The sequence below is a fragment of the Vicugna pacos genome, chromosome 8 (genome assembly GCF_048564905.1).
Source record: "Vicugna pacos chromosome 8, VicPac4, whole genome shotgun sequence".
Lineage (NCBI taxonomy): Eukaryota > Metazoa > Chordata > Mammalia > Artiodactyla > Camelidae > Vicugna > Vicugna pacos.
Genome location: NC_132994.1, coordinates 34,050,085 through 34,070,972, shown reverse-complemented (window position 1 = coordinate 34,070,972; position 20,888 = coordinate 34,050,085). Strand labels below are relative to the sequence as shown.

Here is a 20,888-nt window from a genome sequence, read left to right as displayed (position 1 = left end):
TGGTTGACACCACCAATGTAACATTAAATAGAAATGATAAATGCAGACATTCCCTAATCTTAGAGGAAAGTATTCTGTACAATAATAGATATGGTATTTGTTGTAGGTTTTTCACAGGTATGCTTTATCAGATTGAGAATGTTCTATTACAAATTTTCAGAGTTTTTTTTTTAATTCAGGAATGAGTGCTGAGTTCTGTCAAATGCCTTTTTTGCATCTATTGTGATAATCTTTTATTCTGTTTCTAGTGTGGAATACATTTATTGAAATTTTATATGTTAAACTAACCTTGCATTCTTGGGTTAAAACTTACTTTGTCATGATACATTACTTTGTTAAGAATTTTTGCATCATATATTCATGAGGTATGTTGATCTTTAATTTTCTTTTCTGTTAATGCCTTTGTCAGATTTTGGTAGCAGGGTTATGCTGGTCTCTTAATAGAAGATGTGAAGTATTTATTTTTCCTTTATTTTCTAAAGGATTCTGTATAAAGTTGATACTACTTTGTTAAATGTTTGATAGAATTTACAAGTAAATGAGTTTTTTTCCTTTCAGTTCTTTAAATATTTTATTCCATTGTCTTCTAGCCACTTTTGTTTCTTATTAGAAGTAAAATGTAATATGCATTATTGTACCCCTGTACAAAATGTGTTGTTTCACTCTGGAAGCTTTCAAAATTTTCTTCTAATCTTTGGATTACAGAAGTTTTTATATAATGTGCCTAGATGTGGTTTTCTATCCCACTGGGTGTTTTATTTATCCCACTTAGGGTTTGTTCAACTTCCTGGGATCTGTAAATTTATAGCCTTAACTAAATTGGGAAATTTTTTTTATCTTTACTTCTTCTGATTTTTTTCCCTCCATTTTCTTTTCTGTCTGAGATTCCAATTATATGTGTGTTAGACCACTTGATATTATCCCATAAGTCTCTGTGACTCTGTTTATTTTCCTTCAATTTTTTTCTCTCTGTTCTTCAGATTGGACTGCTATTGAATTAACTTTGAGTTATGAACTTGTTTGTCTGCCAACTCCAATCTACTGTTAAGTCGGTTGAGTGAATTTATTATTTCAATTGTTATAGTTTTCTGCTTTAGAATTCCCATGTGTCTTATTTGTACAGTTTATTTCTCTAATGAGTTTTCTCATCTGTTCATTTATTATGTATATTTTTCTTTCAGTCCTTAAACATACATAATAGCAGCTTTAAAGTTCTTGTCTACTATTGCATCTTCTCAGCATTGGAATTTATTAACTTTTTTTTTCTTAAGTATGGGTCACATTTTCTTGTTTCTTTATAGCTAGTATTTCTTTTCTTAAAAGTTCCATACTGGACATTGCAAATGCTTCAGTGTGGGGACTCTGGATTCTATTATGTTACTCTAAAGAGTGATTTTTGCTTTAGAAGATAGTTAGCATTATTGGACTCAAACTTTGAGCTTTATCTTCCTTGTGGTGGGCAACAGCTGAAATTTAGGCTGTTAGTTTTGCTTGCAACTGCTGTTTTTACATCAGGGCCTTGGGATCGCTTCATACGTGCATTATCTAATGGTCAGCCTAAGATTTTCTTTTTTTGTTTTTGTTTTTTTACAAATTTGATATTCCCTGCCTCTAGGTCTCCTTCACTTTCTAAACCTTTTCTCCCACACCAAAATCTGCTACCTAATTCCTCAACCCAGTGAGACTGTGGATTTTTGCTGCCCTTAACCTGCACAGAGATTGGGAAGTTATCAAAAGCAAAAAGCTGCTGCAAATAGTATATCTCACCAGGGTAGATTCTTGTTTGGTTTCTCTCCACTTTTGTTAATTCTTCAGTACTTTCTAATAGTCATTTTTATTAAAAATTTTTTCCAAACGTCATAGTTATTATTTGGGAAGGCCTGCCTAGCCAAAGTACTTTGTCACTATTTGCTACTATTTTAAAATATATTCAAAATATTGGAAATTGTTATTGAGAAGCTCAAAATTACCCAGATGCTCTTATCTGGAACCTAGCTACCCACAGGGCAAAGTAAAGCACAATTTGGGCCTCAATATGAAAACTGTGCAGAATGAATATATATACATCTATAAATATCTCCACAAGGTGCTGTCCCTTGATGATTGCTGCCAACAATTCTGCTCCCATTGGCAACTTATATAGGACAAAGCAGTTTGGGGCAGATGGGGCATGGGTCATCTAACTCTTGGGTGGTAAGCAGTGAGTACTCTACATCTAACCTCTTTGCACAACTAGCCAACCATCAGACTTATAGCCTTAATTATGAGACAACAGCAATAGGAAAGATTTATGTGGAAGTTGGGCAGAGGAATGATACATGGGTAGACACAGTACACTGTCCAGAAACAGAGCAACTTCAGGCAGGGTGGGAAGAAAAGTGCTTTTGAGGACATACAATTTCAAGCATGAAAGCAGTTGTTTATCAGGTTTACATCTGACAAATGGATGAGGGAGGGAAGAAGGGTGAGTGATATGGAAAGAGGGAAGAGAAAATACTAACCTATTACTTTTATGTTCAAATTCCCTAAAGTAAATTCTATTGTTATCCCCTTTATGAATGAAGACTGAGGCTTGGTGAGGGAACTGCTTAAGTGACTCCAGTATGTTTCACATATCACTAGGGCAACAGAAGTAAATTTTTAGTAGTTGGAGGTCAAGTTGCTAAATCCTTCATCTTTGATGGATGATGAAATGGTCACTAAAGGCACTGTTTTAAAATCTCTAACTCTGCTCTACACATACAATCTATTAATCAATCAACCTTCTAGTAAGTTAATTAAAGTTTTAAGTGGGTTAAAAAGCCACTCTTAGAAAAAATACAATCTATTCCTGGGTGGCATATATATCAGTCATGCACATCATTGTATTAATTGTTTTACTTATGTGGCTTTCCTCCTAATGGCTATCCAACAGAGAAATGTGCCATCCTTCTTCTTTCCCTTTGGAAAAGGGAGAAAGGCAATTGTGGAGCCAGGGCACATGGCAGAGGACTCTGGGGAAAGCAGCCTGGGGCTTTAGGCACCAGAGAATACCATGGCTTCTAGCGGGCATTAAGAGGAAAGATGATAATTATCAAGAATACATTAAAGACTGTTTTGCCTCTTTGGACTTTTCTAAGGTCTTTTTGGAGGCAACCCTCATAACTATGATCACTGCTGAGAACCCTGCATATGATGCTGTCATGGAGAATGAGTTTTTCTCCATCTGATCTTTCTCACAAAGCTAGCTTCATTGGGTTGACTCTTGAAAAGAAAGGGTGTTGTGCTCACAGACAGTTGGTCCACAATCTAAACTGAGCGCCCGCTTACAGTTTGAGACACGTGGCCCATCATGGCAGGCACCAGACTAACTAACCTAAATGAAGAAAACCACTGAGAGGTGGGGGCAGTAACTGGCACGCAGGCCCTAAGGAACTAGGCTTTGATTTTAAACACACTGTGACATGTAGTCAATTGTGTTCCCTTCTTTGTTTGGGTCCCCAGGAAACTCAGATCCAAACTCAAAAGTTCAAGAATTTCTGACATAGATTTCTATATCCTAACTTTATCCTTGTCTTTATCTTATTATTCCACTTTTATTTTCCTTTGCCCTATCTTTCTTTGTTCTTAGTTTGCTATATTGTGTGTGTTTGTAAAAAGCTGACTCCATTCTTTTTAGGACTTAGGTGGGGGAAGTAAATAAGCAGGGCCTCTTTAGATTGTCTTTTTTTCCCATGGGAAAATGTTCCTTTTTTTTTTTAATTTATTTTTTCTTTTTTTTTAATTGATGTATAGTCAGTTTACAATGTTGTGTCAATTACTGGTGTACAGCATAATAGTTCAGTCATACATATACATACATATATTTGTTTTCATATTCTTTTTCATTATAGGTTACTACAAGATATTGAATATAGTTCCCTGTCCTATATAGATTGTCTTTTAATAGCCAGAGTATGCATCATTATTTGGGAAGAAGAACTAGAGCTGTTTGATACCCTTTGTCAATTGAGTTGTTGAGCAAGCCATGAGCCTTGTTTTAAGTAGGAAAACAATTTTTAAATGTGCCCATCGAAACTGAATTGTCGTCGTCTTTTTTTTCCCCTTTTCTATTCAGACCAAATTGCTCTACTAGCATTTTTTTTAAAAATTCTGATGCAGTCTCTGTCTCCAAGTTTATAAAGGGGTCAACTAGCTTCTCTCTAACTTTATGAAAGTTTGAAATTAGAGAAAATTTTTAAATTTGCAGAAGTATTGTCCTCCAGTTTGCCAAAATTATGAAAGCTTTGTTCTGAGAGTGAGTCAATTAAAAAGTGGTGCTGACCTCATAGGTTGTGGAATTCCTATCCCCTCTGGCTCAGATAAATCCCATGAATGGTTTTGGTACAACGATCTTCATAATATCCTTATAAAAAAAGTTCTGACCCATCACCAAGCAACATTTATTTATCAAGTGTTAATTACATTCAGGACATTATTCTCAGCACCCAACGGATTGCAAAGATAAGTAACTCCAGTTCTTGCCCTCTGAGAGTCTATGATGTGGGGGTTGGGAGATGGTGTCAGAGGAGAAATAGAAAGATATGTAAATACATATATTACAGGCCAAAATGAGAGAGATCCCATGACAAGGGCCACCCACTGTGAATGCGGAAGAGGAGAGGGCCTGGTTTGGGGGCCAAGATGGGCACTGGCCTCATGGAAGAAAAAGGTTGTAGCTTCCATGTGGGGAAGAGTGAGAAAGAAGCAGTGAGGTCCACTGAGGCCTGCCATAGGGATCCTGGAATTCAGGGTAGAGTCGGTTATCCTCAATTAGCAATTAAGAGAGGTGAGGTGTGGGCCATGAAGAATTTGCAACTGGAGCATCTGACAGCAAGGACATTTTTATTTCATTTTGTTTCGATACACACCTCCAGATTAGGTTTTGTGGTGGCTTATGACAAAAACATAAAACTGTTTTTTTAAAAAAGAAGTCGAATGAAAAGGATCAGTCCCAACCTACACTTCTGCAAACTGATAGCAAACTGGTCTATTCTTGAGTTACATGGCCTTGCTTTGATTCTACAAGGTACATAAATAACTGGAGTCATGGAGAGAAGTAACCAGAGTCAAACCGCCTGTTTGGGAGGGCAGTCCCCTGTAGCTCAGCAACCTGAAATTTTAACCTGCCTGCCCTCATTTCAGTTGCCTGGGTCTACCTCCAAAAAGAGTGCAGACATTTGAATGGTATTGTTATACAAAAAACTCCCTTTGATTTTACCAAATTTTCCCTCAGACTTACAGACTTCCCTGACATGACCAAATTCCCCGTCAGGAATGGCCCTCCAATTAAATTGTTCCCTTTACTTCTCCAGTCTCTGGAGTTAAGGAAACAATGTTTCTCATTTCTCTTTTGGGCTCTTATTCACAAGTCAACTCTTCTGCTCTAGTTATATTATTGATGCGGAGTTTTATGTCCCCAAAATGACTCGTGGCTTTCCTATAAAATAATGCCTCTATTAACAAGAAGGACGGTTTCTAATGACATTTACTTGGCAGACATTTTATTAGTAGAGGGAAAAATAAAATAAGGAGAGAGGGGAGGTAGGGTATAGGAAATAAGGCCAGGAAGGTTGGTACAAAGAAATCATTAAATATGAGCTGAATTGCTGTCACTTGTATGATAATGTATGTATCCAGGAGTCTCGGGGTCAAAGGCAGGCAAAGTGGGGACACATGTGAGGAGACAGAAAAAAAGTGGGACTGTCTATAGGGAGGGAAGTGAACATTACAGCCTGGCAAAGAGAGGCCTGACATCCCCCCTTTTCATCAGCTCTTTTCCATCCTGCTGGACTACCCTGGCCTCAGGAAGCAGAGGACTCTTAGGCTCTGGCTCACTATCCAGGGTTCCCTAAGGGCCACCCGATAACCACCAGGTCTGGGACAGCTCCAGGAGCACTAACTGGCCCAGGGCCATTGTCCTAAGAATGGAACATCTCCTCCCTTACTTACGGAGACCTGAAATCCCCTAAGGAGAGGAAAAAGCCTTTCATTTCAGCTAATGGCAGAAGGCTTGCAATGTAAGCCTTGCAATGTAAGCCTGGCAGGGTAACACTTTCTGGGAAAAAGCTGGTTACCTTAATCTTCCCTACAGCCAAAGGTAGCTGCAGGCAACTGGACATTCACCTAGGGGCAGGTTATTGAGAGAGGAAGGAGCTTGGAAAGTGGAGAGTCTGTGACAGAAGAGGGACTTGGAAGGTATCCCGACTCTGGGGAGTCACTCTGTTACCCTCAGTGGACCCAAGACAGAATACACTGTGCCTGGGATCTGCCCAAGGAAGCAGTGCTGGCTCACATGGCCCTTCTTTGCCTGGTTACATAAATTCACCCATTTATCACAGCCAGCCATGTTTCCAGTAAGGGAGAGTATACAGGTCCTTCCATGCCTCCACTCATCTGAGAGCTGACTTTACAGACAGCAGAGGTGATGGTGCTGGTCCTGGCACCACAGCAGCAGAACCTCAGCAGCTCATCCCTCATTTTAGTTTTGCCACAGGAGGAGCAAGTGTACTTGGTATGCAGTCTGATTTCAAATTTCTTCACCATTTTCCTGAGAGAGGTGCCATAACCAGTTCCCTGTTTGACAACGATTCGAACCTTCTTGGTGCATTCAGCCAAATCTCTGCCTGCTGCATCCAAGTCCAGAGAGGAAGCAACCCCCTTTATTTTAATGTCGACTCATCACTGTATAAATTGACTTCATCCCCAGGATATGTGATAATTGAGGCAACATAAATTTTGCTATTCTTTAAAATGACCACTGGCAAAATCAGAGGGTGGCATTTCAGTCACTGAAAATACTAATAAAAATTAAGAAAAAGCAGAAACTGAGCTCATGCCCAGTTCACATGCTGCATAGGGACAGGGTGGGGTCGAGGTGAGAATTCTTAGAGAGGGATCCTACCACCCCTTGCTTCGCCAGCAAAGGATACTTCTTTCCTTTCCTCCACACGCTAGCTTTCCTGCCTCAAAAAGAAGCTGCTTGCTTTATTGAAAATCTCACTGACTACCACCACATCCTATGAGGTGTGGCTCCTTCTCCACCTTAGGCAGTGGTCAAAGCCCTGGCCTAAAGCCACACCACCACTCAGTATAAAAGCGGGGACTGAAGCAGGCCTATGAGACTGTGGAACCCTCACTCCTGACCGCGGTGCACGCCCTGGGACCTCCCTTGTTCCCCCAGCACGCTGTCTCTGCGAGGAGTCTAACCCCCCATACACTTAGCAAGTTATATTTTCCAACACGTGGTCTCATCTTGAGGCACTAGGGCCCCTGTGTTTTCCCCACACTTGGGTTTTGAGAGGGTGAGGGTGGAGGTGTGGAGAGCTCCGGGCTGCAAGGCAGTTAGTTGTAGGAGGCATGAAGCTCCAAGAATTCCAGACCTGGGGGATTCATCTACTCAACCCTGTCACTTGAACAAACCAGGACACTGAGGCTAACCACACCGTAAAGCCAAGACGGAGCCCATGTGTGGGGGCTCCCTGTCCTTCGCAGCCTTCCCCGGGGTCTGGGATAGGGTGTGCGTGGAGGATCCCATGAGAGCTAGAGGAGCAGACCCATTCTGCTCACCTTTCGTTTCCCTCAGGCCAGTCTTGACCATGAGACCCACTTCTAGTTCTAGTTTGTTCTCGTTTTCTTAAACAAAATTTTAAATGAACTTTACAATGTTAATTAACCTTTTCCACTGTTTGGCATCATCTTGGTCCCCGTGCGCTGTACTTCCCCAGCAGCAAATCATATCATGTGCCCGTTGATCGGCTGTAAATCAAACCCTTTACAGCCTATTAAATCACACCATCGACTAAGTCGTTTTTGCAAAGTCAGCGTTTTGGACAAGCAGGGTTGTTCCTTCTTTTCTACCAGCTTTAGAGATGGGGGAGAGTTCTCCAAGGAGGGAGACGGATGTTGACATTAGAGCTGACCAGTGTTTAAGGTTCCAGCTAAATTTAGTTGATTGTTATTCGAGCAATTAAGTGCAGGCTTGCCCCGCTGTATTTTAAGCTGAGCCCCAAATTTCCCTCTGTTTGGTTTTGTTGTATTCTGCAGGACTTTGATTTAGTAACCAAAAATATGAGGGGTTTTCTTGTTGGCTTTTAAGTGAGTACATTCAACCAGAGAGAGTGAGAACAAGCCGTGTGGTGTTGACATGGGAGTTTGTGATTTGAAGGGACCTGTCCACCAAGTGCAAGTGCGGGACATTCTTTGACCGCCCCCTGCCCATCCCCAAACCACTCCGAGTTAACTGTCTGAGATCAGGCAAGAAGCGGGAGCATGGTTGCTAATCTGCACATTCAAAAAGCTTACTGGTTTTATATGTCAATCACACCTCAAACTGAAATTTAAAGAAATCTTACTGTTAAGAAGCACTTCCAAAATTTTCAAAACCCTGTGCTTAAGAACCAAACCATATACACAGTATGCTACCATCTGTGTAGGAAAATAGAAAATATATGTTTGCATATGCAAATAACATTTCTGGAAACGTTCACAAGGAACTGGCAATGTTGGCTGTGTCTGGAGAGAAAAACTGAAGGACTGTAGGCCAGAAGGGTCGTTTTAGAATTTTTTCTTGTGGGCATGGATTACTTACAGTTTTTATATTTAAAAATGTGTTATGTGGATACTACATTCTGTACAGTGACATGTAAAATCATGGTTTCATTCTTCCATTATTGCCACAGCAGTTTGTAATGTAGCCACTTCCAACTCAGAAACTCCAAGGAAGAGCAAGCAAAAAGCCACAGATGTGTGAGCAAGAATGTATGTGAGTTCACAGGGTGCACAAGCACAGACACATGTCATATTTTTCAGCACATAATTGTACAGTGTAGGTTTAAAAACAGAGTGCTGGATAAAAAGGCTGAACATAAATATGCCCAAATGTTCACAGTACTTAATTCTGTCTGGTGGGAATATCTCTATTTTCTTCTCTATATTTGTGTGCACTTAAGAAATTTCAACCCAAAGTTTCCACTTAAAAATAGATCCTGAGGGGAGGAGGATATACCTCAGTGGTAGATCCCATGCTCAGCATGCACAAGGTCCTGGGTTCAATCCCCAGCACCTCCATTAAAAATAAAGAAATGAACTAATTACCCCTGCCAAAATTATAAGTAAGTAAGTAAGTAGATAAATAAATAAATAAATAAATAAATAAATAAATAAATAAATTAATTTTAAAAAAGATCCTGACTCTGTTTTTAAAAAGCAGTATCTTGTACAGGAAGACCATAAAGGGATCCCCACAGCAGCAAGTCTCCAAATGTAAATAATCAATCTCTTATAAGAAGCATAGGGATTTCTTCTCATTTCACTTATTTGACATCAGTCAAGGATGACTCATATTTGCTTATGTCTTACTCTTAGATCAGCTCATTTCAGTTCAACAAATGCTTATCGAACAAGTGTGATGGGCTGGGTGCTTGAGGTATACGAATTACTACCATTTCTCCCACCTTAAAAAAGAGAAAAAAGAAAGACAATTCTTTCCTGAACTCATCTTTCTCTCTAGCTACCATTCCAAGTCTCCTATTCTGCTTTGCAGCAAAATTCCTCCCAACAGTTGCTGAAACTGTTCTCCTATTCCTCTCTTGGAATTCTCTTTTGAACCTCCTTCAGTCACATGTCTCCACCCACCCTGAGCCCCACTCCACCACAATCCTCTGGTCTGGTCACCTATGACTTCCACCTGGCTAAATCCAATGGACGGTTCTCAGTCTTCCTTGTCCTTGACCCTGCTGTAGCAGGTCCTCCTCTCTGTTTCTCCTCTCCCTCACTGACCACTCACTTATTCTCCTTTACCAATAGATTTTTTTCCCTTCTGCTCCAAAGGGCAGGGGGCTCCAGAGCTCAATTCCCAGACTCATTTTCTCTCTGAACTTTTTCCTAGGTGATGTCATCCATACTCACAATCGAAATATTACTCGAGTATCTGCTGAGAATTCTCCCATGTATATATTCAGCTTGGATCACTCCCCTAAACTCTAGGCTCACATTTCCAACCACTGACTCTACATTTCTACTTGGATATCCAAGGGCATCTCAAAGTTATTATATCTAAAGCTGAACTCCTAACTTCCTACCCCAAACTGCCCATCTTGAAGTCTTCCTCTCTCAGCAACACCCTCGCTCCTGTTGCTAATGCCAAAACCATGGAGTTATCCTTGATTCCCCTCTTGCTCTCATATGCCACATCAAATCCATGAGTATATTGTGGTGGCTGCACTTGCAAAATATATCCATGATCTGACCTCTTCTCATCTCTACCACCACCACTCCAGCCCGAGCCATCCATCACCGATTACTGCAATAACTTCCTTAATGTTCTCCTAGCTTCTACCCTTCCACTTCATCCATCCTTACCAATCTAGGAACCAGACTGGTTGGTTTAAAACACAAGTCAGATTATGTTGCTTTTCTAATCAAACTTCAGGGGCATTCCATGTCACTTAGAATAAAAGTCAAATTTCCTCCAATTGTCTGCTGATGAGGTCTTACGTGATCTGCCCATCCCCTCTTTTCTACCTCTTATCATCTCTGTGAACTCTTGTGCCACTGATCCCTTACTCATGCTGCCACATTGACCTCCTTGCTATTCCTCTAAACACTGTTACCACCTCAAGGCCTCTGTCCTTTCTGTCTCCTCTATCTAGACTCTCTGAGGAATCACGGTTTACTGGTCCCTCCTTAAGGTCTTAGGCTCAAATGCTGTGTCCTCAGCAAGGCCAACTGACTTACCCTGTTGAAAATTGCAACACCCAACATTCCCTTCCCCCTTCCATGTTTCTTCTCTTCGTCACTATAGGATACACTCTATATTTTACTTATTTGTTGTGCTATTGGTTATTGTCTACCTCTCACCATAAAACATAAACTGCTTGAGGGCAGAGACATTTGAACAGTTCTTGTTCACTCCTGTACCATGTGCCTGATATGTGATAAGTGCTCAATAAATCATTGTGGAATGAGTATTGTTGTTGAAAAACACTTGGACTTGGTCTTCTTATGGGGACAATTGAGGGTAGTGAGGACCAGCTTGAACCCAAAAGCCCATGCTCACACTCTACACCCACACCTTCAACTAAATCACCTCTATCTGGATAAGCCTCACATCTACAGCTCTAATCTCCAAATTCATATTCCTAGTGCCCAATCAATGCATCTATGAGAAACTCAGAATGCATGTATTCTGAGTTTATCCCCCATATAGTACTCTTTCATGTTTCTTATAACAGAAATAGTAGATCATTACCTAACATTCCCCCAGCGATCCAGATAAGGAACTGTGATCAACTACACCTGCGAAGACGTGTGTTGAATCCTATCTTGGGCCACCCAGGAGGCTAGACCCTGGTAGCACAGGGAGGTGTACAAGGCCCTCTCCTTCAAGGAGCCAAGTTTGGTGCAATAATTACTGTGACAGAAAAATGTACAGGGTGCTATTGTTCATTTCTCCAAAGTGGGAATATCTATTTTTTATGATTACTAAAATAATATGTGCTCATTATAAAAAATTTGATTAAAGTAATAAGTGAAGTAAAAAATGAAAGTCACCTGTGATTGCACATTGAAGAGAGAACTGTTGCTAACAGGTTGGGTATATTTCTCCACACATTTTTCTGTACATATTTAAAGATAACTAACACTAAATTCTTATTATGAGCTAGATGCCATGCAATGTGCTTTAAAATGAACTTGTTTTAATCTCACTATGATCCTTTAAGGTAGATACTATTATTATTCCCATTTTATAGACAAGGAAACTGAGTTTAAAGAGGTTAAATAAGATTCCATTGTTTGTGAGGTGTCTATCAGTCAATCCAGACTGAGTAAAGCTAAAGTAACAGCATCTTCAACATCTCAGTAGCCAACACTAACAAAGGTTTGTTTCTTGCTTATACTAAAGAGCCATTTCGGCCCTGCTCCCTGTTGTCTTCATTCCAGGACACACACTGAAGCCCAGGGAGCACCTCTATGTGGGACTTAGCTGATTATCCAAATACAGAGAAAAGAGAACACAGCAGAAGCAAATGATGGCCCTTAAGTTGTCTACTTGGAAGGCGTATACCTCACTTCTCTCATTTCATTAGCCAAAGCACATCACAGGACCAGCCTGGTATCAATGAACAGGAAAGAACAACCTTTCCCCAGGGAAGGTCAGAAAATATTTTCAACACTAACGCAATCCACTGAACGTGGATGTGTTAATCCAGTCTGCCCTTAGAGCTTAGAAGCTCAACTACTATGCATATATATATATATATTTTAACTCTAATTCTGCACACATTGCTGGGTGATCTCCTTTGATGTTGTCTATATTGGACAGCTTCCTCTCTTTGTTCACATCAACTCAGAGTATTCTTTTTTTAAGGCTGCAGAGTTTCACATGTGATATCCCACCATCCTGCCTGTTGAAATCCCCCTTATCCCCAAGGTCCAGCTCAGAGGCCTCATCCCCAGGATAAATCTTTGCTTCTTCAGCTCTCTTGTTGCATTTGGTTTACTTTTGTCATGTACGTGCCTTGTCTCACAGCTACTCATCTGTTTCCTTCACTAGATGTTGAGCACCTTGAAGCAGGACTCGTGACTGTCTAGAGATAAAGATGTTTCTCTCTCTGTGCCTGGGCCTACTTGACAGTGATGAGGTGCTATGTTGCTTTTGCAATATAGTGGAATTAGGCTCTTTTCTTTCTCCATCACTTCATTACCTATACCAAAGGTTCTTTTGTATCATTTACATTTAGTGACCTCTTCAGAATTCATGCAGAATTTGTTGTTTAAAGAGGCCCAGAAATAGTTTGCCTTCCCATACTCGTTAAAACCACAGCAGCAATCACAACATCAGGGAAACAAAATGACAAATAGATAGTAATACCTCTCTGCTTACTCCTCAGAGGAAGAGTATTGCAGAAGAAAAACATACCAAATATAATAATTGCTCTCAACTCATATTATCAACTTCTCCCCTCCCTTCTCTACAGCAAAAGTTACTAAATGAATGGTAGTTAATCTTTAAGAACAGAGCTTTCAGAACAGCGCTGGGGGCAGGAGCATGGAATAACACCCAAGTGCCAGGAGCACTTGCTAATTATCTAACAGAGGGTCTTGTCATGTACTCAAACATGCAGAACACTCTCAGGGTTGAAAAGCTCCCTTTCTTGTGACCAGAATGTTTATTTTTTTAACAGAAGCAAGTAAAAAACGGATCCCTAATCTGCACTGCAACTGGGGAGCACCAGACTTTGAAGGAAAGCCCTTCCCTGACACAAAGGCTGTGGCCATCTGGAAGAAAAGCCACCCTCCTAAGCAGATCAGCCACAGGTCGCATCACACTGGGAGGATTTGCCCGGAAACAGGCGTCTTGCTGTTATTAACTTACCCCATCATTAGCAGTAATCAGCGTGTCCTCTCCATCTAATTCTTATTGAGCACCTGTGTAAGTGGCATTGTGTGGCCTCTCCCCAGGGGACCCTGAGGAAAAATGCTGCATCCCCTTCCGTCCCCAAGCCAGCTTTGTCTACAGGAGGTGCTTTGGAAAAGTAGGAGTGAGCAGGGCCCAGAACAACAAAACCCACAGAATTTTAAAAACCATGATGTGTGTCCAGGTGTACTGTCAAGTCCTTGCTGATAAGAGGATGCTCTCACGAGCCTCACCCTCCTTCCTCCTGGCCTGTCCCCTGCCCAGACCCCCAGGGGCATGGCCAGATTTCCGCTCTCACCCTGCAGTCTGAGGATGCTCTTGCTGAGGGGGCTCAGGCTAGGGTGTGAAACCAGCTCTGTGCCTGGCCCCAGGGGCCGTTATCACCACTCACCACGCTGCTTCCCGTCACGTATCCTGTGCCAGTGCTGTGTCAGACCCATCTTACATTTTAAAAAATGTCTTTAGCATCATTTCCTGAGCCTGAACATTTTGCTCGTGCAGCGAAACGACATCTAGGCCGAGAACCCTTTTGCAAGTTTCACGCGGGGTTATGGGGACCACAGACTTCCAGAGGCAGGAGCAAACACTTTTCTCTTATCAGCACAAGAGTCAGCCCAGCTTTCCTGTCAAACCCCGGCAATTTGCAAACCAGAGCTCGTTTGTGTGTTTTTATCTAAGTAGAAACCTGCTCTTCCAGTTAAAAAAAATCATATGAGAAACTCTCCCCACATAATTTAGCATCAGATTATTTTCTGTAGCCATTCCTCCTTCCCGAAGGCTGGGAGGAGGCAGCTCGGAGGCACTAGGGGTATGGCTCAGGGCACAGGTGGTGGGTGTGTTAGTCTCTGCTTAGCCTCAGCCCAGTTTTCTGTAAATAATGCAGTCTGACAAGATTTCTCCTTTCCTTGAGCCCTTCTCCTAACCCTTTCAGCCCTGCTTGCTGACATCATTCTGGTTGGATTTAAATAGCTAACTGTGCCATGTTCTCCCGGATACAAACCATCTGATTGGCCACCTCCCCAGCTGGCCTCTACCTACTGAAAGGCAGGAGGTAGAGCTTTGGGGCCAATGGCTGCCAGAGCTCAGCTGCGGCTGGAGTCCAATGGGTTTTCTGTCACTAAGGGAGGGAGAAACGTAGAGGCACAAGAGGTCTATCCTGTGAATGGCAATACTTGCATGCCTGGGCAATGAACTGTGTTCTGCTAATCTTACCATGTCCTGTGCATAAAGGGAAAAGATAGTGCACAGCCTTTGTTCCCTCCTGTTGAAGTGCAAGCAGATTTATAAAATCAAACTCGGTGGTTAACTGATGGAATAATTTCAAAAAATAATAAAGATGGATAGGAAATCTCTGGAAACTGCAGCCTTTCCCTTTTCATTATGAGGATAAGTTAGCTACATCCTTGGGGCAGAGAGACGTAGTATAAATATCAAGCTGAGTTTTAACTCCATTGTGCTTAGCAACAAATGCTTTTAATTATTTTAGTGTTTTTTTAAGTAGTGAGTTATGCGTTAAACAGTCTGCTAGGCTGTAGTCGTTGCCAATGATTCTTGCAAAGGAAAAGGCTGTAAGAGAAAACTGACTGAGGAAGGTAAGAGTAAGACTAATGTAACTCATTGGAATCATATCATTCTTGAATTTAAATTAAGTAAATTTAAAAGCACTGGAGAGCCATACACACAAATAATAGGCTGAAAGTTACTAGGCTGTAACTGCAATCATTGTTCAAAGGAAAACTGAAAAATCTTAACCCTATATGTGCTACATGCAAAAAAAGTACACAGTGGGAGCAGGGGGTGGGGCACAGAGAGAGCCCTGGCTTCCTATTCAGAAAAGCATTATTAAAATCCCTGTGGAAGGTGTGAGGTCTACAATAAAGTATAATGGAGGTTATTATACACATACACATACACACTTATGCCTTTACAAAGAGATTAACCCACAATCAATTTAAAAGATAAGAATAAAATGGAAAACTCATTCCATTTTCTAAGGAATAAAATGAATCCCTGTAAAGTCATGTCTTCGTATGGCTGGATACTTGTAGGGGCTCTCCATTGTGCAAGTAGTCACCTTTTCACTGATTCAGGTCTCTGGCTGGCCCCCACAGCTTGCCAGGCCAGGCCTCGGTCCTCTCATTGATTAGGGTCAAGCACAGAAAAGAATTATACTCAGGAACCACAGGTGATGGGTCAGAAAAACAATCCATTTTGGACACTGGTGAGGCTGCTAGATGGAACACACTTAACAACCCTAGCAACATCTGAATGCAGGCTTCTAGATTGTAAAGCAAAATCAGATAACCTCGTTATTCCAAATCATTAATACATAACCCATGACTTTACACCTCAGTGCTTCCTAAATGAAATGTGATTTTCTTTGTTGAGATGTAATAACGCTCAGTAGGGTGTTAGTTACCTTATTCTTTACACTTTTTGTATATTTAAATTATTTCACAGCTCTTAAGTTGTACATACCTTTCGACCCAATAATTCTACTTACAGGAATTTATTCTATAGATATGCTTATATATAAGCTTTGTTCAAAGTGACAAAAGATATCGAACAATCTAAAAGTTCTTTAAGAAGAACGGGTATGGATACTATGCTATATCCAGATGAGGGAAACTAGGTTGCCCATCAAAAGAACAAGGTAGTACTGACTGGAGTAATGTGGAATCATCTCCACAATATGTCATTAAGAGACAAAAGCTAGAAGAACACTGTGGACACAATGCTGCCATATAGATTTTTTTTAAAAGCTTATAAGGGAATATCTCTGGAAGGCTACACCCCACTCCCTAATAGCAGTGGCCTCTAGGGAGGGATAGGGTGGCTGGGGCCAGGAATGGAAGAGGAACTTGCTTTTAATATCATAACCATTTTTTTTTTCTGGTTTAAGTCAGCTTTATTGGGATATACCATTGAATGAATGAATGTTATGCTCTTTTGTACTCTTTGATTTTGTGCATGTAATACAAAAAATAATTTTAGGGGTAAATATCTGTTTGAGCTCGATTCTTCAGAAGTTCCATGGAATAAAGTATTTACTTAAGATACCTCCTTTGGTCTATGAACTAGTGGTAGAAGGCGGCCACTTTGGGAAGATCAGTTATTCTGATCTTAAAGGAAAATGTCCCATGTGTTACTGAGTCACCTGGGAAAGGTGTGAAGGCCCAGCCCATTTCTGAGGTGGGGGGAGGTGGGGAGGGGAGAAGAGAAAGAACGTGACCAGGAGAAGAGAAAGTCTGAGGGCTGCTCTCACTTTGAAGAGCTTAAAGCACCTCCACCTATGTTATGATCTGAATGAATGAGTCCCCCAAGATTCATATGCTGAAGCCCTAACCCCTACTGTGATCATATTAGGAGGTAAGGTCTTTGGGACGTGGTTGGGTTTAGATGAGGACGTGAGGGTGGAGCTCTCACGATGGGATTAGTGGCCTTATAAAAAGAAGAAGAGACATCAGAGCTTCCTCTCTCCACTATGTGAGGATACAGTGAGGAGATGGCCATGTGCCAGCCAGAAAGAGGACTTTCCCCAGGACCCAATTGTACTGGAACCCTGATCTCAGACTTCCCAGCCTCCAGAACTGTGGCTGTTTAAGATAGCCAGTCTGTGGTATTTTACTGTGGCAGCCCAAACTGACCAACACCACCTAGTATAGAGGATAAGACTAGAAAATTATTTTATAATCATGATATTAAAATTTAAAGAGGGCTTTCTGAAATGCTTCCTCATAGCCCAATATTTCCAGACTCCTCTAAGGAAATAAAAGAATTAGTCTGTACTTATGCCAGTTTAATGCTCTAATTGTATTTTCTGTCAGCTTAGGAGGTGGAATTTCATTTCACCTCAAGTGGTTTGAAATTTACATCAGCTTGATTGGGGAACTCTGGCTCCTGCCCTGTCAGAAAGGCCCTACGAGGTATGGGCAGCAAAGTTGGAGTACAGGCAGAGTCAAGCCAATGGGCTGGGAAGTCCCAGCACAGGGACACAGTGCATGGACTCCACCAGAGAGAGGTGGGCTAGAGGCCAAATGCGTGTGAGGCAGAGGCTGGAGATACTAAATTGGTTTTGCCTGCATGATCTCCAGCATGATCAGCTGATGCCCAAACACTCATGTCATTCTCTAGTTGTTTCACCTTTGTGCAGCCTGTTTCCTGACCTAGAATGAAAGCTTCCCAAGTGGAGAGAATCTTTTTTCCTTCTCCTCCTTCACTTTTTATCCCCAAGCCCTCAGCAAACATGAAGAAAGAAAAAGGAAGGAAGGAAGGGCAGAGTGAGCAGAACTATTGCCTAAGTGCCAATGGAGTTACGTATAAGGTAAGATAAGTATACAGTTTAAATCATGCAGAGATAAAATTGCTGAATCTCAGTCTTTTTGACGGTGCATCCAGAGGTGTTATACAGTAGACTGGTGGGTAGAAGCATGGCTTCTGCTCGTCAGCTGACATCAGGAATCACTAAAGCTTAGAGAAGGCAGCCCTGCAACTTCAAGTCTCACCACGTTCACATGGTGAAGGTAAGAGGACTTTCCTGGTGGCCGCAGCTCCACCACTGCCCGGTGTGCAAGCTGGAACACTTCACTCCTTGTGCTTCATTTTCCTCATCTATTAATGGAGCTAATAGTACCTTCCTCACTAGAGTTATGGTGAAGACAAAATGTAATATCTTATATACATACAATCATATATTAATATATGTGTGGGCTTAGCATAATATCAGGCACACAAGACCATATAATACATACATTAACTACTATAATTATTAATATCACTAAACTATTTAAGGTTTCTCCACCTTAAATAGTTTAGTGATATTAACAGTCGGATCACGATTTTACCAAAGGCTCAAGCATTCTCTCAGCTCTGAGTCATGATATGTGTAACAGCGAGTTGCAGATAACAGGGTTATTTATGTTGTTTAATAAAGATGAGATTTAGTCCACATTCTAGTGGCTGTACAGTTCAGAAGTCCATCCAAGAAAAGACCTGAACACACTACATATATAGGGATGTTAGTCACTAAAATGTGCTTACAGGAAAAATCCCATTTCCTGTCATAATTATTGCTAGAGAAGGAATTCATGAGAACAGCCTTGTGAAGGCAATATTTGCCATCATACCCTGAGCTCGAGGCAGCCTCACCTTTTGGAAACAGTGAGTGTCCCGACCAAAGGCAGAATAATTCCTATATCAATATATTATATCCATCCAATGGACTCATCTATCTAATGTGAATTCAATTTAGAGGACGCTGCCAGACAGAATTAAATATATTAGTTTGAAAAATTACAGGGAAAGTGTGTTTACAGCAGTTCCGTTTTGATTGAATCAATTTTCTAAGTGTTTATCTTCTAAGAGTCCTAGAAATCTTGTTAGTAGGTGTGCCTCCAAGATAGACTTTGCATTTCACCATCTGCTGCAAGAAGGACCCCAGAATGTTTTATTTTGGGGCTTCAATAGCTATCCGGGGGACACTTACCACAGACGTTTCCACAAGCAATTATTCCATCCCTTACCTGTGTTAATTATCAATTTGTGTATTTTAGGGAGATCAAAGTTACAGCAAAGGGGTTATGAAGGGACTTGACTAATGAGAAGATCTCAGATACTGAATGGGGATAACCCATATTGATGGCACTAGTTCTGATTAAGATTTTTATGCAAGAAATAATGATAATCCTTTATGAAGCAACTGCCACTGGCCACACTTTGCATGAAGCACTTTATATATACCTTATCATAGTTCCTCATGTCAGTGCTGAAGGGTTTGTTTTATAGATGATGAAACTAAGATTCAGAGAGACTCAGTAAGGTTAAAATAAGTTGCCCAAGTCCTGTATCTAGATAATGGCAAAGCTGGCATTGGAACCCAAGTCTAGTGGACCCCAAAGTATATGCTCTTTTGCATCCTACTGACCAATCAGGTTCAATAGGTAAAAACATGAAATATGTGATCTTCCTCCCACCCCATCACTTTCAGAGATATTTGTTTAGCATAAATCCAATCATTTAACAAATATTTCTGTTTAAAAATTATAGTCACCATAGAACCATTCTCTATTTTTAAAGAAATGATTGGAGAAGTTATAGTATTTTCTTTATGGAAAATTTTCCCCATCTGGATGAAACTCTATTTCTTCTTTTAAAGATTTAATATTGTTTTTGAGGAGAGTTAACTCCTTTACTTTGTATTAAATGAAAAATCGTAACAAAGTACTAGAATATTGATCTGAGAAGTATTCAAAATACAATTTGGAATGAGATCTTTTGTGACAAAAATAAAGATAATGGAGAATACAATGAGAAAATATAATATTTACAGGGGTCTAGAGAGAGACTACAGAGAATGCAATATTCAAATAGGTAATAGCTAAGGATATTCTAGAATTCATTAAAAAACATAAATTCTCACATTGAAAAAGCACACCAAACATGGAATAGAATAAATAATAAATAAAATAAGCATCACTTAGTTACATATGATGAAAGTATGGAACATCAAAAAAAAACAAAAAAACCTTAGAAAAACTTAAAACAACCAGTGGGGAAAAAAAAAGCACATTGTCAAGGAACAACAGTTAGACTGAGAGCTGACATCTCAGCAGCAAAAATTGAGGACAAAATAAAACAGGAAAATATCTTAAGAACTGCTAACCTACAATTCTACACAATTATCATTTAAGAATGAGGGTGGGATAAAGACATTTTCACACAGGGACTACGAGAGTTTTCCATTCACAGATTCCTTATGAAGGAACTAGATGAAGATGTACTTCAGGGAATAGGAAAAATGAACCAATGAGAAAGGATCCAAGAAGCAATAAATTATCAATGAACCGTCTGAGAATAACATTAAGAAACAATTCCATTTATACTGGCATCAAAAAGAATAAACTACTTAGGAATGAATTTAACAAAAGTACAAAACTTGTACTCTGAAAACTATAAAATATTTTTAAAGGAAATTAAAGAATTCCTAAATAAATGGAAAGACATCTCACGTTTATGGATGGAAAGACAATATTGTTAAGATGACAATACTCTATATTATCTATAGATTCAACGCAATGTCTATCAAAATCCCAGATGGCTTTTTGTGCAGAAATTGGGAAGATGGTACTAAAATTCATATGTAAGTCCAGGGACTCCAGAAAAATAACCTTGAAAGAAGAATAAATTTGGAGGACTCACATTTACAGATTTCAAAATTTATTACAAAGTTACAGTAATTAAGATTGCATGATACAGGATTAAGAACAGACATACAGATTAGTGGAATTGAGTCCAAAAATAAATCCTATATTTATAGTCAACTAATTTTCAACAAGAATGCAAGACATTCAATGAGGAACGATTAATCTTTTTTAACAAATGGTACCTGGATAACTGCATAGCCCATGCAAAAGAATGAAATCAGGCCTCTTCCCCACTCTATATACAAAAA

General features: G+C 40.3%; 1 long non-coding RNA gene across 1 annotated transcript in view; it reads left to right on the top strand.

The window, feature by feature from the left end:
• Positions 1-13,413, top strand: part of LOC140697684 (uncharacterized) — a 31,145-nt gene extending 17,732 nt beyond the window's left edge. Inside the window, exon 2 of the long non-coding RNA XR_012074897.1 lies at positions 13,206-13,413. This is a non-coding gene — a long non-coding RNA (uncharacterized lncRNA). The remainder of the gene's footprint in view (positions 1-13,205) is intronic.
• Positions 13,414-20,888: the final 7,475 nt, after the last annotated feature.